The following is a 17,933-nucleotide window of genomic DNA, read 5'->3' on the forward strand; positions in this document are numbered from 1 at the left end:
AAGACCAAGGGAATGGAAGGCAGGAGAGTCTGACATAAGACTACCTCCATCAGCTAACCCATCAGAGTAACTGATCCATCTTCTGTTATAATTGTGGTTTAGATAGTCATTATTGTGTTGGGTATACTGGCAAAGGGAATGTAGCCTTGGACATGAAGAAGTTAAAATCTCCTGATCTATCTTTAGGAAACTGGAAGGGGGCCAGGGAAGAAAATCCTCCTGGGTCTCAAAAACAGTCACATTGACCTCATCATCAATTCCCAATGGGTCTTTGTTACTTGGACTCATAGAGCCTCATGCAGTGATAGGAAAAATTGAGACTATGGACTGTAATGCTGTCCTGAAGAGTGGATTTCAAATTACCATCATTTTCTATTTTTATGACAGGTATTTGGGTAAAATACTTTTAAAATCTATAACAAAGAATGCCAAATTTGGTATACATGGTGTTATCTACCTCAAGGTAACAGAAGTATGTGGCAAAACATGTACCACCCATAGTGCTTCACAATATGCACTTCTATTTAGCCAGCATTATTATAGTAACTTCTTAATAAGAATCATTCACTGTTTTTAAGTGTTCTGGTATGCATTCTTTCTAGTGAAGTGTTAATACACCACATCCTATTTATTTTAGCAAATCAGCATATTTTCTGTATTTAATTATAGAAAGTTAACTTAGTTTTTTGAAATTTATTTGCAAATAAAGTTTTTCCATTTGGCACTATGGTTTGTTGCCTACCTAGCTGAATATTATAATGTCAGCTTGTTCTGAGGCTGTCCACATACTCAATTTACCTAAGTGTTCATTTTAAGTAAAGCGCTCACTGTGTATAGGAATTTGTATTTTGGAGGTGCTTGATCTATCTACAAAGAAAAATTAGGAATTAATTATAAAATGCTCCTAGAAGTCTCAGTTGTGTTCATTTTTTTATTGTAATGTTAGACTTGTTTGCATGGACCTAATTAAGGTACCTCATTATTGTAGGTTATAAGTTGTATATGGTAAGACATATTTTGTTTTTACTGTATGTTTTTACTGAATGATCTATTCCCCATCCCAAAGCAAGCATGAATAAAATTAGGTTAAATGTATCATGTAGCATCTCAGTCTCTTGAAAATTCATTTCACCTATTTAATTTTACTGAATACTGTCTGTATCTTTGGTTAACCTGTTTAAAGAAAAGGATGAATAAAACATGGCCATCAAAAAAAAACTATGACAGGGCTTGGACTTGGTGGTTTGAGTGATAAAGACTATCCATACCTGAGATATATCCAGCTGAGCTTGAAATTCCCTAAGGAAGGTGTTGGTGATAGCAGAAAAGCAGACACTCTGCTTCTGGTATGTCCAGATTCTACAATGCTCACTGGAGTGTCAGACATTGGTAATTATCAGTAGAGAACAAACCTCAAAATCTGAAATAGCTTTAGAAAGGATTTTATTAAAGCATTTTTTAGCAAAGGAGAATGGGGGGTGGGGGGAAGGATATGGTTCAAATTTTTGTGAGGTTATGTTATATAGAGTTTAGATAAGAGCATAAGAATATTTTCCTGATTCACCACATGTAAACAGGGCAGTTTGAGATGTATTTCAGCAGGCAAGTATAAATGTTCAAATTTGGGCAACCCAAAACATAACCTATGGATTAACCTAAAACCCAAAATGGGTAGGATTTAAGCATTCCAGCTCCCTAGAGAATCTCTGAGGTCAGCCTAACCTATAACATAAGCTTTGGATTAGATAATCTTCTAGCCCCATAAAGCTAGGTTCAAACAATATTAATAAACAATAAAATATTTTTTCCCGCATAGCATAGTCTTTTCAAAATTCTAACAATAAATTGAGCCTCAATACCTGCATATTTTGACCATCCATAAAGACTGTACAGAAACTTACAATAGGATAGAGGAAAGACGTTCCAGTGAACATCATAAGAGTCCCAAATGTTCACCCTCTGTGCTGGATCTTGAAGTATTTGACTTGGGGATTCCTCAATACCACAAGAGTGGAAGGGTAGGTTGAGGCAGGATCTCACCAAGAGGATTAACCTCAGGCATGAGTGGGACATGGAATATGCTTGAAGTGCAAGTCACAGTATCCAGATGATTCCAGATCTTTCAAAAAAAGAAAGATCTAGAAAGATTTCGCTGTCTTTGATGGAGGATCTCAGAAACCATCTCACAGAAATGCTGACTAATGACACTATCACAGAATCTAACAGCCTTAGGTATCACCATCATGGTGATCATTGTGGTATCTAAGAAAAATGGAAAGATAGGTATTTGTGTGGGTTACTGAAATTTGAACAAAAGGACAAAAGTAGACCAATATGCTGCGCCATAGTTGCAAGGTGCCCTAGACTGACTGATTGCTAGGCAGCCAGTGGTTTTCAGTACTGGACTTACATAGCAGATACTCTCAGATTCTTATGTTCAAGGAAGAAAAGGATAAGACTGTTTTTATCACTTAAGAGACCCACAAGTTAGCTAACTGATAGAAAGCTAACTCATTCAAGGTCATTGAGAGACTTGGCAACTTTCCTATTTACAAAATAGTGCCAGAGCATGGAAGGCCCTATCAAGACTATTCACTGCCAACCACCTATGCTAATAAGCAGGTAGAAAGAACTTATATACACTTACCTAGGAAAAGACTAGAAAAAGATACTATTTGCCAACTGTACAAAGACTTTCTGAAAGTGATACATCCAGTGAAAGAAACTGTGTATTATTAGAAAGCAGGAAAACTGAACCCAGAGGCAGCACCTTTCATGACTAAAACTGCTATAGAGGCTCATAGGGTACATATTAAATCCATAAAGCTAGAAAATACTGATAGCAAAACTGGAATGGTTGCCATCCCAGTTATAAATACACAAGTCTACAATGATCCTGTAGCTGCTAAGAATTCAGTCAATGACAGCACAGCTAGATCTTTTGGACCAAGCACTAGGCTAAGTTATAATGTTATGGATAAACGTGAAGACATAGTTAAATATGTCTCTAGACCATAACACAAGAGATTAGTCACATGAAATGTGCCTTGTATGTAATTGCATATTTGCTGTTCTGTGTGAATTACTGCATGTTTGAGTATGTTTGCTTTTATTTAGTTTCTATGTACATTTGACTCTGTTTTCTGTTATGTTTATGCTATAGCAATGTCTATTTGCTGATTGTTGTGCATATGCATATTTTATGCATAGGTCAATTGATATTGTTGCAATTAGTCAGCTTTGCTTTGTTGGTTAGCCATGCTTATTACTTTTGATACTATGGATATGGATATGCATATACTTCCACAATGTGTATTATTAAATATCTTATATGTTGTTAGGCATGTTGCCACTATAATATCTTATAGATATGCTATATCTATCTGTCTACAGAGAGAGAGAGAGAGCAAAGGTATGCTATAGAGAATCAAGTGATGCTCTATATAGTGCCATGTCTACTACATGTTAATCTGTATTTGTTCTATTTTAGTTTCAATGTACCAAAGTTTAGTTGGCCAGGAAAATCAGCCTTGTTGTTTTAAAGCACAAGTGTTCGTATTTCTACTGTATATTTATAAGTTTTAGACCTGTCCCAGCTGATCTTTGCAAGGGACTGAAAAAATTTTGGCCCAATGGTATTTAAAGATATAGCAAAAATAGCAGCTACAGTAGTATTTAAAGATATACCAAAAACAGTAGCTGTAATCCCTGTGCCAAATGCACTGGTAGTGACTCTGTCCTTATTGATGGAGATGAAGGCCTTGCCCTACATGAGTGGGCAGGGCAGAGTTTGTGAGAAGTGAGAGCTTCAGTTCTCAGCAAGTTTCTTTTGGAACTTTCCAAGCAAGTCTTCTTTGAGAGTAGCATGAGAGGGTAGCTAGTGGCACTACAATTGGAGAAATGGTCCTAGAATCAGGAGTACCTGAATTCAAATACAGTCTCAGATATTTATTAGCTGTGTGATTCTGGGCAAGTCACTTAAACTCAATTGCAGAGTGAGAGGGAGAGAGAGAGACAAAGACAGAGAGAAAGAGAGGCAGAGAGAGAGAGAGAGAAAGAGTGACAGAGAGACACAGAGAGATACAGAGAGAGAGAGAATAACATGGAGTTGGCTTCGAGTTTCAAGAGAGAAGATGAAAGAGGTCAACCCCACTTCAGGATGCTGAAGGAAAAGACTGGGAAGATATGGGAGGAGTAGACAGTCTCTATCATGTACTTATTCCCAACTTGATGCTCTAGAGACTTTGGGAAGTTTCCCCTTGATTGAGATCTAAGGCACTCTCTCTTGGTTGAACTGAGTTATCTTGCTTCTAATAGGAGAGCTCCTTCACTCTACATTTTCCAGTATATATTCTCCCTTGTATACTTTCTCTAAAATACCTTTCCCCCAAAATGACAAACCATCCAAAAGTTAGATGAAACTATATCTTATCCCCTGGACTAAGAATATTTAAGGGAGTAGATAGCTATACTTTTAGCCTAAAACCCCATCTCTGTGAGAAGAGCAGAGTTCCTGTTTCCCCTCCTGGCAGGAATGAAAGTTTCCCTTGGAGAAAGAGGCAGGGAAGAAGAAGCTAGAGATCTCTATTCTGCCTTCCTTTGAGTCACAGAGGGACAGGCCTCTCATCACAGGTAGGGCTCTCTACAGACGGGACTGCATATTGCTAGATGAAGAGTTATATGGCTTGACCACTGTCACACAACTAGTAAAAGTTAGAGGTATGTTTGAACTCAGGTCTTCTTGATTCCAAGTCCAATATATTGTCAACTTTTTCTCTGTCCTAATTGTATTTATTCTGATGTCTACAATAGTTATTTCAAGCAATCTTTTGCAGCAGACACAAACATATTTTAATATGTTTATATGATGAAGTGATATATATACAGTGAAGGGGTGGGTCTGAAATGTCCTCTAAATTTGACAGAACAGGTTTCAAAAAGCTTAGAGAAAGGATAAAGAGGACTCAAAGGCCCAAAATTCTATAAGATGTCAGCTCAAGGATAATAAACTTTCCAGAAGGAAATTCTGAATAAATTATTCTTCTGAGGATCAAAGGGCCCTAATGTGGCTATGCAGGAAACTCAAAAGACAACTAAGATTTTTAAAAAGGCATACTCAGAAGATGAAAACAGTAGTAGATGACTAAGGAAGACTGCAAAAAGATGTCACAGCTCTATGAGCAAATGGTAAGGAAGTTTGATGTCCAGCACTACTTCAAAACAGCTGTTTTCTCAGAGAGCAATGCCACCGCTAATGGTAAGAAACTGCCTAGCTAGGCCTAACATAGACTGAGCAAGTGTGTTGGCATAAAAAAATACACATGACCACAACAAGATCAGTGCTGCAAATTTTGTGTGAAGTCTGTGTAGGACTAAGACTTTCTCTGCTCTCCCAGAATTAGACCCAACTTCTTGGTCCCCAGACCTTATCCCTTCCCTTGCTCCTCAACTTCTGACTTTCCTTGTGCTGACTTTTACACAGCATCTAAAATATACCTGATCATGAGTTCCTGGCTCTTCAAAACCAACTTGAGGCTTTTGACCCAACCTTTCCCTGGCCTCTAACTCTAGGACCCTCAACCTGTGCCATATGAGGTCCTCAGACCAATGCATGGCAAAGCCTTTCCTAATTCTACCCTTGAATAGGGCCCAGGGTGAATATCATACTCAAAGTCCAAAAGAAGCTTTGATGAATGTTAAGGAAATAAAAGGGGCCTTTAACCAATCTTTAAAGAAAGAAGAAGATCAAGAAAAGATAAGAACTTCTAGTTGTCATGGGTGGGCCTATGAAAGACAATGGATGGAAGGCAGAAATCAGAATCATAGACTATCAGAGGAAGATAGTTGGAAGACAACTTTGAGGCCATTCATTCTAACCTATACTTGAAAACTCTCTACAACACACTTGAAAAGTATTTCCAGCATTTGCTTAAAGACCTCCTTCCTAAAAAAGATAACACTGATTATTACATTTTTAATAATATTTTATTTTCTCCAAATTACACATAAAACAATTTTTAACATTTGGGTTTTTTAAGTTTTGAGTTCCAAATTTTATCTCTCCCCTCCCCAAGACAGTGAGTTGCTTCTAGTTCTACCCACTTCAGGTCAAACAGAATAGATATCATCATTCTTCTATATGACAGCCTCAAGTATTTATAGACAGTTCTCATATTGCACTTAAATCTTCTCTTCTCCAGGCTAAATGTCCCTAATCTCTCATATGGCTTGATTATTAAATTTGCTCACAAAATAAAGCAAATCTGTTTGATGACAAAATAAAGAGTATAAGAAAAAAATGACAGACTGGAACAACAAACTCAATTTTATTAGATGAAATTGAACCCGCATGGGTTGGAAAAAATTAAAAGAAAAAGTAGAGTAAAGGAAGATGTGGCTACCAATATTTCAGTCAATCAAAAGGAATTTATTAAATGCATACTGCATGAACCTAAGTAACAGTCAAAAGAGCACCTGACCTGGAGTCAGGAAAACCCATCTTCCTGAGTTCAAATCTGGTCTCAGTTATTTACTAGCAGTATGACCCTGGGCAAGTCACTTAGCCCTGCTTGCCTCAATCTCCTCACCGGCAAAATGAGCTAAAGAAGGAAATGGCCAAGAAAATCTCAAATGGGGTCATGAAGAATTGGACATAACTGAAAACAACTGAATAACAACAACATGTGCCAGATGGAGGCAGCTAGGTGGCTCGGTGAATAGAGTACTGGGCTTATAGTCAGGAAGACCTGAGTTCAAATAGGGCCTCAGACACTGACTAACTGTGTGATCCTGGGTAAGCCACTTAAACTCTGATTACCTTAATCCCCTGGAGAAGGAAATGGCAAATTACTCCAGTATCTTTGCCAAGAAAACCCCATAGACAATACTGGTGTGCATGGGGTCATGAAGATTTGGACACAACTGAACAACAACAACAACAACATGAGCCAGGCCCTGTGCTAAGCAGGGTGACACAAAGAAAGACAAAAAATAAAATATATCCCTGTTCTCAAGGCACTCACAACCCAGTGGAGGAAACAGCATGCAAACAACTATGTGCAAACAAGATGTGTGCAGTATAAATGGATTTTAGAAGAAAAGCACAAAGGAGGACTTGCAAATTCTTCCTGCAGAAGGCAAGATTTTAGTTGAGATTGGTCTTTAACTCAGAGAAACCCACTATTAGGTATGCATCCTAAAAGGTAAAAGACAGAAAGATCCCATATACACATCAAAATATTGATGCCAATATTTTTTTTAGTAGTTGTTGTTGTTCATCCCTTGTTTTTGAAAAGAGCCAATCACATCATGGAGTGATGTCTTCACCTATGAATTAACTGGATTTAAGTGAGAATTGTGCAAAGTCATCTGCTTCACTCTCTCTGAGTCATTGAAGTTCAGTGGCAAGACAAAAGTCGGGATAATCAGCTATGGCCTGGAATACACTGGATGATCTTGGTGTCTTCAATGGGTGACCAAACTCTAAGAGTTCCATAGCACCTGCTTCTGCCACCTTCTTGGCCATTGGAACAAATTTTTCTCATCCACTCATTCTGCTGTTTTTCACATGCTTGGGGTAAATATTTCCTTAACTCACTGACAAGTCTGTGGCCCAATGGTCACCCTCAACCTGGTCTAGCCTATCTGCCAAAATAGTTTTACTGGAATGCATGGGGTATTCAGAAAAGACTATAGCACCTCTAGTGTGAGGACTTGCCAAATGCTTTTCAGGACTTCTCATTCACCTTTGGAGTCCACCTGCCACCCAATTCTCACTCTCACTTTTTGTAGTAACAAAAAACTGAAAAATATATTGGTGTTCATTTTTTATGCCATAGTTGAACAAATTGAGGTATATGATAGTAATGGAATATTATCATGTCTTAAGAAGTAATGACTATAAAGATTTCAGAGAAAATTGGGGAGCAGCTAGGTGGTACAGTCAATAGAGCACTGGTCCTGGAGTCAGGAGGAGTCAGGAGTCAAATCCAGCTTCAGACTCTTGACACTTACTTAACTATGTGACCTTGGGCAAGTCACTTTACCCCAATTGCCTTGCTTTTTCCCCTAAAAAAAAAGAAGAAAAAGAAAATTGGGCAGACTTGTATGAAATGATACAGAGTGAGGTTAGTAGAATTAAGAGAAGAATGTACACAATAACCATTATGTGAAGGAAAACAGAACTAAAAATACAAGAATTTAGATCAATACAATGATCAATTGCCATGTGCTGCTCAGTGTCTAGCACTTAGCATGATTCTGAGACATGAATAAGAAATGACCAGGCCATGTGGGTAGTTCAAGGAAGAATGATGAACTCCATTTATTGATTCTTAAGACAAGGTTTTTACAGAGCAATGAGACAAAGGAAGGGGACTCTAGTTTTCTAATCATTACCTAGTCTGTTGTATCCTGGAAGTAGCACAGAATAGATAATTTGATAAGGATTTGTTATCTAGGAGACTAAAGTCTTAGGGTAAGACCTTTGATCTAGGCCTCAGTCATAAATGGATACAATTGAGAGCAAACTTCAAAACCAAAGCTGCAATCCTCAATAGACATCATGTTTAGAGCTGACCACTCAAAGATATCTGAGTGCTGAATCAAATATTTTAGCTCTTAATAACTAAAATCTTGGGGTATAGCCTATTGATCTCAGAACTCATGTAACATCCTTATAAGTGTAACCCATAACAAAGAATTCAGGAGCTAACTTGATGAAAAGTCCCATCTCAAAGAGGTCTTTGATATTCGGGTCCACTGATATGATCTGAGTCCTGGCTCAGGCCTTTTTGTCTCCCAACAATCAATATTAACTCCAGAGTATTGATGATGAAATATACTTTGTTCTTCTTGGTTTAGGGGTAGTGGATCTATAGATGCAGAATGAGACATATAGTATTGGATGTGGTGAATATGCCAGTTTGTTTGGCTTAACTATACTTCTTTGTTAGAAGGGAAGGTCATATTAGTGGAGGGTGAGGTTGGTTGTTGGAAAATGAGACAGAGAAGAAGAACAAGAAGAACAAGAAAAAGAAGAACAAGAACAGGAGGAAAGAGAGAAAGGAAGGAAGGAAGGAAGGAAGGAAGGAAGGAAGGAAGGAAGGAAGGAAGGAAGGAAGGAAGGAAGGAAGGAAGGAAGGAAATATCAATAAAATGCTAAAAAGAAAAAAAAGGCCTGGGATTTTAGAAGACTGAAAGTTCAACCTGAGTCCAAAATGTGACTTGGCAGTCAAAAATGTTCATGTAATATTGAACTATACAATAGAAGCATTGTTTCTAGAACAAAGTGAAAATCTCCCCATTCTCTGCCCTGGTCAAATCACTTCTGAAGCATTGTGTTCCATTCTGTGTAAGGAATTTTATGAAAAACATTGAAAAACTGGAATAGATGCAGAGGAGGGCAACCAAGATAACGAAAGAATTTTAAACCCTGGCAAAGGAGGCTCATTTGATGGAATTGTGGATGCTTAAAGCAAAACCTTTGTGGGGGTTGTAATAGTTTTTTCCAATTTTTGATAGGCTGTTACTTGAAAGAGAAATTAGACTTGTTTTCTTGGTTGTAGAAGAGAGAACTAGTTCCTGTAGGTGAAAGTTACAGAGACACAGATAGATGGATGGATGGATGGATGGATGGATGGATGGATTTATGTGTATGTATGTATGTATATCTACACATTGTATAATCCGTATATGTGTGCACATGTGTGTATGTGTATATATGCATGAACATATATGTGTGCATGTGTTTATTTGTGTATATATGAAAGTTACAGAGACATATATATGTATATATATGAGGGAAAACTTCCTTCCACTTATTGCTGCCCCCAGTATTCTACCATAAGGAGTAGTGAATCTCCCATTTCTGTCTTGAAACAAACATTGAATGATTAGCCTCACAAGGATTCTTGTAGAGTTTTCCTAATTTAAAAAATATGTTGCTGCAGGTGATTCTAACAATGACAAACAGAATAAATTTACATGAGGTTTATACAGTATTTTATATATATATATATATATACATATATATGTTGTCTCATTTGAGTCACACATCAACCCTATGAGATTTTATTATCTGCACTTCTTAGATGAGGAAACATTGATTCAAGGAGGGTAAATCATTTGCTTGTTGTCATCCAGTTTTAAGTGTCAGAAGTGGGACTTGGACCCAAGATTTCTTAACTCCAACACCAACCCTCTGGCACTCTGGCTTCTGAGTTTCCTTTCAACAGTCACGTTCTATGGTTGGCCTGTTGTAATAAGCCAGATCCCGGTTTACCAGCTGGAACCCAGATGGTTGGACTAGCACTTGTGTCAAGGGAAAATGGAAAACATTAACGACTCAAAGAAAACCTTCCATATCCTCATCTACATGCAATCTCAGGGCCTATTTCATGTGCTAGATCCTGAGGAGGAGGAAGATAACATAGACTTGGGCTGCCCTCAGTCAAGAAGGAAATATAACTCTAAACAATAACTTCCTAGCCATTACAGCTGTTGAAGTGGTGACAATTAGCAGCATAGCAGATATTCTGTTACAACATAGTCAACTCACAGAATGTACATTTGTCCTTTTTAGTTAAAGGACTGTGTAAACTTAAGCTGGGAACTAGATTCTGTATGGAAGATATGGAGTGCTGGAACAGGATGCTGGAATTCATCATGTTGCATTTTTGTTGTTTACATTAGTAGGACCAAACACCACTGCACCCAAGAAATGAATGAGCTCACATATTCATGATGGATTATCTACAAATCTCTTGGATATCATATTTTGGGTATTTTTTCCCATATTTCATTTTTGGATCTTTTCCTCTTACTGTCATCAAACAAGCTAATGCCTCTTTTTCCATGCCTCTCTGTTTGGAAAAGACAATTTCAATTTAGGAACAAAAAAGAAAAAGGTCATTGATATCTGATGGAGATGGCCAACTTGAGGATCTCTGACTCGTGTTTCCTGACTAGGTACATCTGATGTAATCAGTAACACTATAGATAAAACATCTGCAAAGTCATGCCTGGTGAACTTTGTATCTAGGCATGTGAGTCTTCCTTTGCCCCATCTGGCACAATCAGTTATACCACAGAGCTTTTCCATCTAGAAAGACACAGTATTTTCCACATCATTAAAATGCTAAAGATAAATTACATTAATAATCTGCTAAAGAACCATATAATCAAAACAAACAGCAACAGAAATGTGGCAGAGACTACTTCATGATTATGGATTTGTCAGTATCTTTAAACCACACAGTACCACTCAGAAAAGAGTCTGATATTCGAGGCTCTCCAGGTATAGGTTTTGCTTCTTATTTGCATGTAGTTGATTCTCTATGGATTGAAATAAGTTGTTTACAATTTGTAACTTTTGAAATCATGCCTCTAACTAGGATGTTATTCCATCTGTTGAGACCTATTTATTGCTTAAAAGGAAAAAAAGAAAAGAAAATTAGGAATTCCAGACTCATGCTAACTGGGATTTTTTGTAAAAACCTTCCATCTGCCCCTTTTTGGACATAGCTCAAATAGGAGCATGCATCTCATCAAACATAATGTGGTTTCTATCACAAATCTGCCAAAAACCTCATGCCAGTTGCTTTATTAGTAAAAAGCAACCCCCTAAAAAGAGGATTAAAACCAGCTTTAACTTAATGAGTTGTTTATTTTTTGTTGCTTCTTTCTTCCATAATTGAAATCTGGACACAAATATACTACCATGAGAGCAACTAATGTGATCACATGTATAAACTGCTTTGAAAATTATAAAATGAGAGTTAAATATCCAATATTATTATTATTAATATTATCATTATTATTGAGAGGCAGACTGGGGCCTTGGAGTCAGGAAGGTCTGGCTTCTATTCTTGCCTTTGACAAATATTAGCTGGTCTGACAAATAGCAAGTCATTTAACTTCTCAGTGATCACAATAACAGCCTAAGGATATAAGTTATGATAGAGTTACCAAGCTTCTTTGATAGTAGAAGTTCTTACACAGATAAAATCACAGGTCCCAAGCCAAAGAAAAATCATCATCATCATCATCATTATTCTCACCATCACCATCATCATAATCATCCTCTTCTTCTTCCTTCTTCCCTTCTCCTCCTCCTCATTCCAGATATAGTAAAGTCAGTCTCTGGAGTTGTATGTCACTTAGCTCATAGCTCGGTCTGGAACATGGAATAACTCTAGAGAAACCAGACTTCTAAACTAAGAGGCTAAGAATCCCCACCATGAGGACTCACCTAGTTCTATTCCTTTAAAAAGTGCTGAAATTAAGACCTCATTGTCACAAGTGACTAAATGCTTGGGCCCATGGTGTAATTTTCTGATACTCTAGGTATTAAAAGCCAGATCACAAATATTTACCCTGCTCCTTCTTCCAGTTCCTGATCAACACATCAGCAACATGAACAGCACCAACACAGTAAAGCTCTATTCATTTGAATCAACAATATCTAAATAGCTTCCTACTTCTATTGCTAAGTAAAAGTCCTTTTGTTGACTGTTAGCTTACAAGTTTCACTTCATTTGTACCTTGAATCTGAGCTACCAGACCATTGTGGCTAGCCCAGACCTATCAAAGATGCCCTACTCTAACATATGTGGTACAATGTTGCAAGGGAAGTTTCTCTCCTTCCTTTTCCCCACTACAGATCTGTTAACTTCTTGCTATTTCAACCTCTCCATCTAATTTACAGAATTACAGTGATTGTTCACCTGCCCATAAAGCTCTCAAGAGGGGCAATGAAGCACTAAAGATTTCACAACCTTTCTAAAGTGTAGGAAAGGCAGAAAAGGGGTAAAAGAATAGATTTCTTTCCTTCATTTGAGAACCAGAGAACTGATGTCACAGTTATCAGCTGGCAATAATTAGAACTACCCCTAATATCAGAGACTCCAGAGATCCAGAGATCACTTTTGGATCTTTTCCTCTTACTGTCATCAAACAGACTAATGCCTTTTTTTTCTGTACCTCTCTATTTGACAAAGATAATCTCAATTTAGGGACAAAAAAGAGAAAGGCCATTGATATCTGATGGAGATATCCAGGATTTCTGGAAGATGCCTAGAAATACTGGAAAATATCATTGGGGAGTTTTCTCTTCTTATGCCTTTCCTAATTTTCTCTCCTAAAAATCCTTTTGAGATATATGATCTAATAACTTTGTTGACAGTGGTACCACTATTGTCAAAGAACAGGCCTAATAACCCATCATCAAAAGCATATTATTAAATGAAGATATTGAATCAAATGAGCACTCTGAATTCCTAAACTAAAAAGAATAAGAAGTCTCTCCTCAACCACTCCCCCAGCTCCTTTTCCTTCCTCTCTTTCAGCGAGAATCTTTCTTCTTTACCGAAAAAACTGAAGCCTTTCAAGGTGAGCTCCCTCTTCTCCCATTCTCTTCATCTCAAACCTCCTTGAAATCATTTCCTACTCTATCCCTAGATCTGAAAAAGCTGATATCAAAAAGTAACATTGCACAAGCTAAAGATGAGTTAAAATTAGGGGAAAAAATATTAAAAATTGAATATTCAAAGGATCGATCAGAAATTCTGTCCCAGTAATTAATCCTGTTTAATCACACATATTTCATACTTTAGTAAGCCTCTATAATTTAGATAGCAAGTTTTTATTTAATCCCTCTATGTTTTTATCTTCTTTTTTGCCCTAATTATATCTGATAGATTATGTCTCAATAAAGTTTTTGTTCACTAAAAAGTATATTAATTGTTGATTTGCAATGCAAGTTCTTCTAAAAACAATTCTAAGCATGTGTCTGTGTTTCCAAATAGTTTTAGGGATTTCTAATCAATGGCCTTCGGAGAACTAGGTAAATGATTCTAGGTGGTAAAACACAAAATGAAAGGGAAATCCTCAAGGATAAAGAATCCTGATAAAGGGTGAAAATATTATCTGTCACTTTTTAAATGTACTTTAGCAGTTTCTCTTTATCTCTTACACTTAAAACAATAGTACCTCTCATAAATATTTAGGCAAGAATACCTTTTCAGCTTAAATTGGCCTCATACTGTCCTTTATAGGATAGAGATGTGTCTGAAAAATTGTATATAAATCAAATTCCATTTCCCCTTTAACTTGCTTTTCTTCACAAAGTTCTATTCTCATTGCCTTATTATGGCATAGAGGAAACCCTGGGTGCTCTAAGGAAATACAAGTAAAAGCACAAATTGTGATGGCTTCTACCATGCTACAAAGGATCTATGTATAATTCTGGTATCAAAGTAATTTTTCCAAAGCACAAATCTGACTATGTCACTGTCCTAATCATTAAATTTCAGTGCCTCCCTTTTGCCTCTAGGATCAAATACACACTCCTTTAGGGTACATTAAAAGGCTCTGAAGTCAGAGGACCTAAGTTCAAATCCTCCTTCTGACATTTATTACATGTATGACCTTAAGCAGGTCAGTTGACTTCCTCAGGTCTCAGTTTCCCCATCTGTGAAATAAGGTGGTTGGATTGGATAATCCTCCTCTGCTTTAGAGCAGACTTCCCTCAATGAGGGACTTCACCTTTACTTGTAATGATCAACCTAATTACATTTCTCAGATTCATGTCGGGTCTTATGCAGATGATTGGCTAGGGACCAAGGTTTGGCAATCCACTATCATAGAGACAATGGTATCTATACTTCTGAGGTAACATAACCAAGCAGTACTCCACTCCTTTTCCAAGAATGTGAAAATAGAATCTAGTCTTAGCACAAAGTTCCATTCCAGAAAATTATTATTAGAGACATGAGCAAACAGAAGAAAACAGTAAACACAATGAAGAAATACTTTAAGTCAGAGGTTCTTAATTCAAGATCCATAGATCTTCCCCCAAAGGGTCTGGGAATGGATTTCAGAGGGTCTATAGACTTGGATGAGGAAAGTTGTATATTTATTTTCTCTTACCTCTAACTGAAACTTAGGAGTTTTTTCAATTAAAAAAATATATATTATATAAATATAAATATATATATATATATATATTATTCTGGAGGCAGCTAGGTGGCGTAGTGAATAGAGCACTGGCCCTGGAGTCAGGAAGACCTGAGTTCAAATCTGGCCTCAGACACTTAACACTTACTAGTCATGTGACCTTGGGCAAGTCACTTAACCCCAATTGCCCTGTCTTCCCCCCTTCAAAAAAAATAAGCAAATATATATATTTCTGAGGTGTCCAAACTTCTTGACTTCTCTGTAGACTTTAACACTGTCAATCACTCTTTTCTCATTTATACTCTGTTCTTTCTATTTTCTCTCTCTCTCTCTCCCTCTGTGTGTGTGTGTGTGTGTGTGTCTGTCTCTCTCTGTCTCTGTCTCTCTCTCTGTCTCTGTCTTTATCTCTCTCTCTCTCTCTTTCTCTTTCTGTCTCATATTGATCTTTCCTGTTTCTCCTCCTACCTGTCTGACTTCTCTTCAGTCTCCTGCCCTTAATATTCATCCAGATCAAACTGTTATCCCTCAAACTCTGTCCTGGACCCTCTTCTATTCTTTCTCTATACTATTCATTTGATGATCTCATCAGCTCCCATTGGTCCAATTTTCATCTCTATGCAGATGGTTCTCAGATCTATTTGTTCTCATATGTAGCCTCCTCACCTCCAATCTCCTATTTCCAGGTACCTATTAGACATCTCAAAGTGGATGCCTTATACACATCATAAACTCAGCAAGTCCGAAACTGGGTTGTCTCCTCCCCATCCCCAACTGGAAGATTCTTCTTAATTTTCCCATTTTTATTGAAAGAACTATATCCTCCCAGACTCTAAATTTAGGTGTTATCTGCAACTCCTTATTCTCTCTCATCTCCCACATCTAATCTGTTCCTAAGTCCTATCAATTCTATCTTCTCAATAACTCTCATATATAATCCCCTCTCTCTTCTGATATGACCACTATCCTAACTCAAATCCTCATTACCTCATACTTTTACAATTATCTTATATTTGAAGTCACTGCTTCAAGACTGTCCCTACTCAAGTTGTTATTCACTAATCTATCAAAGTTACAAAGGTTTGACAATGCTCAAACACCTCCCACCCTCTGCTTCTAGTTCAATACATTCCAGTTACTCGTTATATCAAGAATCTTTTTACTTATATTTTCTGACTTCCTGACTTTGTCTCTTGGTGGCTCAACACAGGTACTGCCCCTCTTCTTTTTCCCTGTGTACTCTTTAACTGGGAGTTATATTTGTCTCCTGAGACCCTGACAAGCATTAACTGGATATCAGAGATTATTTTGGTCATAGATCTCTTTGGGGATTCCATCAGTAAGGATTGTCCAGATCCTATGTTTCTATTTTTCAGTGAGCAATCCTATTCCAGAAGCTGACTTTATACCTTACTGAGGTTCCAAAAATCAGGATTCTGCTACCTTTGTGCCCCATTTTACAAGAGTAGATGCCCCTGGCATGTCCTTACTCAAAGTGTCTGCTGGCTTCTAGTTATCTTCTTGTATAAGCCTGAAATATAGTGTGGTGTTTACTTTTGTCTTAATAAATCATTGCTTCACTTGATACCATTTTAAATCTTTGCTAAAGTGCTTGTCATAAAAGCTTGGCTCATCTCAGATCTTTCATATCATCATCTTAATCTTAGGTTCACAACCCTATTCTTACACATTCTGTGCCTCTCCTATTCATGTTCTCCCACAGGTTCAGAAGTTCTACTCTACACATTGGAGGCCTTCCTATCTTTCTCTCGAAATTGCCAGGACAGCAGTGGAGTACTCTCATTATCTATCAGTTATCTCTTACCCTCACCATAGGACCAGTCCATCTTCTTTTTCAATAATATGTTTCTTTGACAGTCTTTACTCCTGTTCTTTTTTGAAGTTCCATATTTGTTTTATGTTTCAATCTGTTCATACCTACCATGAGTCTCTCCACTGACCTCTTTATTTTCAATTCCTTAGTGACTGTTGTAGTGCATGTCTTAAAGTCATGTAATAAAAAGTATGGAATATTGGTTTTCAAATGGTGGATCTTTGACTCTTGCAATTCCCCTGAAGGCAATTTAGCCTACTCTACCATTCTCATTTAACTCTGAGATCAATCCACTGCTTGTCTGTAACATCATTCCCAGATAATTATGCCAATGGACAAGCTGTATTGACCATCTAAATGAAATCTAGGCAATGATTATTTTTCATCTACTTTATTCTTCTTATGTGAGTGCCCAGGCCAAATTCTTCTGAATTGTTTTGAATCTGTTTTAGGAGATTTGGGGTCTTGGGACTTTAATAACCAGCATTTTTTACACAAAAATAGCATCATCTGGAGTAGTGATGTCAAACATGAGAACCATGGACCACATTGTAGCACTCCTAAGTATATCCTAATCTCAATTAAAATGTAATTTGGAAATATTTAGTAAAATAAATAAAAATACAATAGAACATAATGTTAAATATGTGATGTTCTAATATGTGGTCCACAGGGATCTTTAGGTACAGTAACCCATTTCTATTTGTGTTTGACACCACTGATCTGGAGGACTTCACCTTCCATAGGAAATCTTTCTTCAACTTGTACTCTATGCTGAATTTCCTCCACATCAATAATCCTAGTAAACATGTATCTCTTTGTTTTATGATTCACTAGATGTTTATGATCAGTTTTTGAACAAGAAAGGGAAAGAGATGATGCCCCTGCTTCCTTGCTTTCCTATAGTTACAAATGCTAGTACTCTTCTCTGCCTTGGAACTGCGACCTGGAATGATGCATAGACCATGCAACAGGGGCCTCCACCTAACATCAGCAAAGGGACCCCTGTCCTTTTCTCTTTCTGGCCAGTTGCTTGATCTCCTTACCATTTCTGGACTGAGAGTTTCAGAAACTGCAGCCACCTCCAAGGACCACTGCTGAAGCTGACAACTGGCCGTCACCCCAATGTCATGTACCTCTCTTGGCA

The 17,933-nt window shown here is 37.4% G+C and overlaps 1 pseudogene; it reads left to right on the plus strand.

Moving 5' to 3' along the window:
* Positions 1 to 3,632: 3,632 nt before the first annotated feature.
* LOC138156938 (ATP-dependent 6-phosphofructokinase, muscle type pseudogene) overlaps positions 3,633 to 17,933 on the plus strand; it is a 25,073-nt pseudogene continuing 10,772 nt past the window's right edge.

Source organism: Petaurus breviceps, unplaced genomic scaffold, assembly GCF_028583685.1.
Source record: "Petaurus breviceps papuanus isolate PSGF00001 unplaced genomic scaffold, PetGlider_PUasm1.0 164, whole genome shotgun sequence".
In the NCBI taxonomy this organism is placed as follows: Eukaryota; Metazoa; Chordata; class Mammalia; order Diprotodontia; family Petauridae; genus Petaurus; species Petaurus breviceps.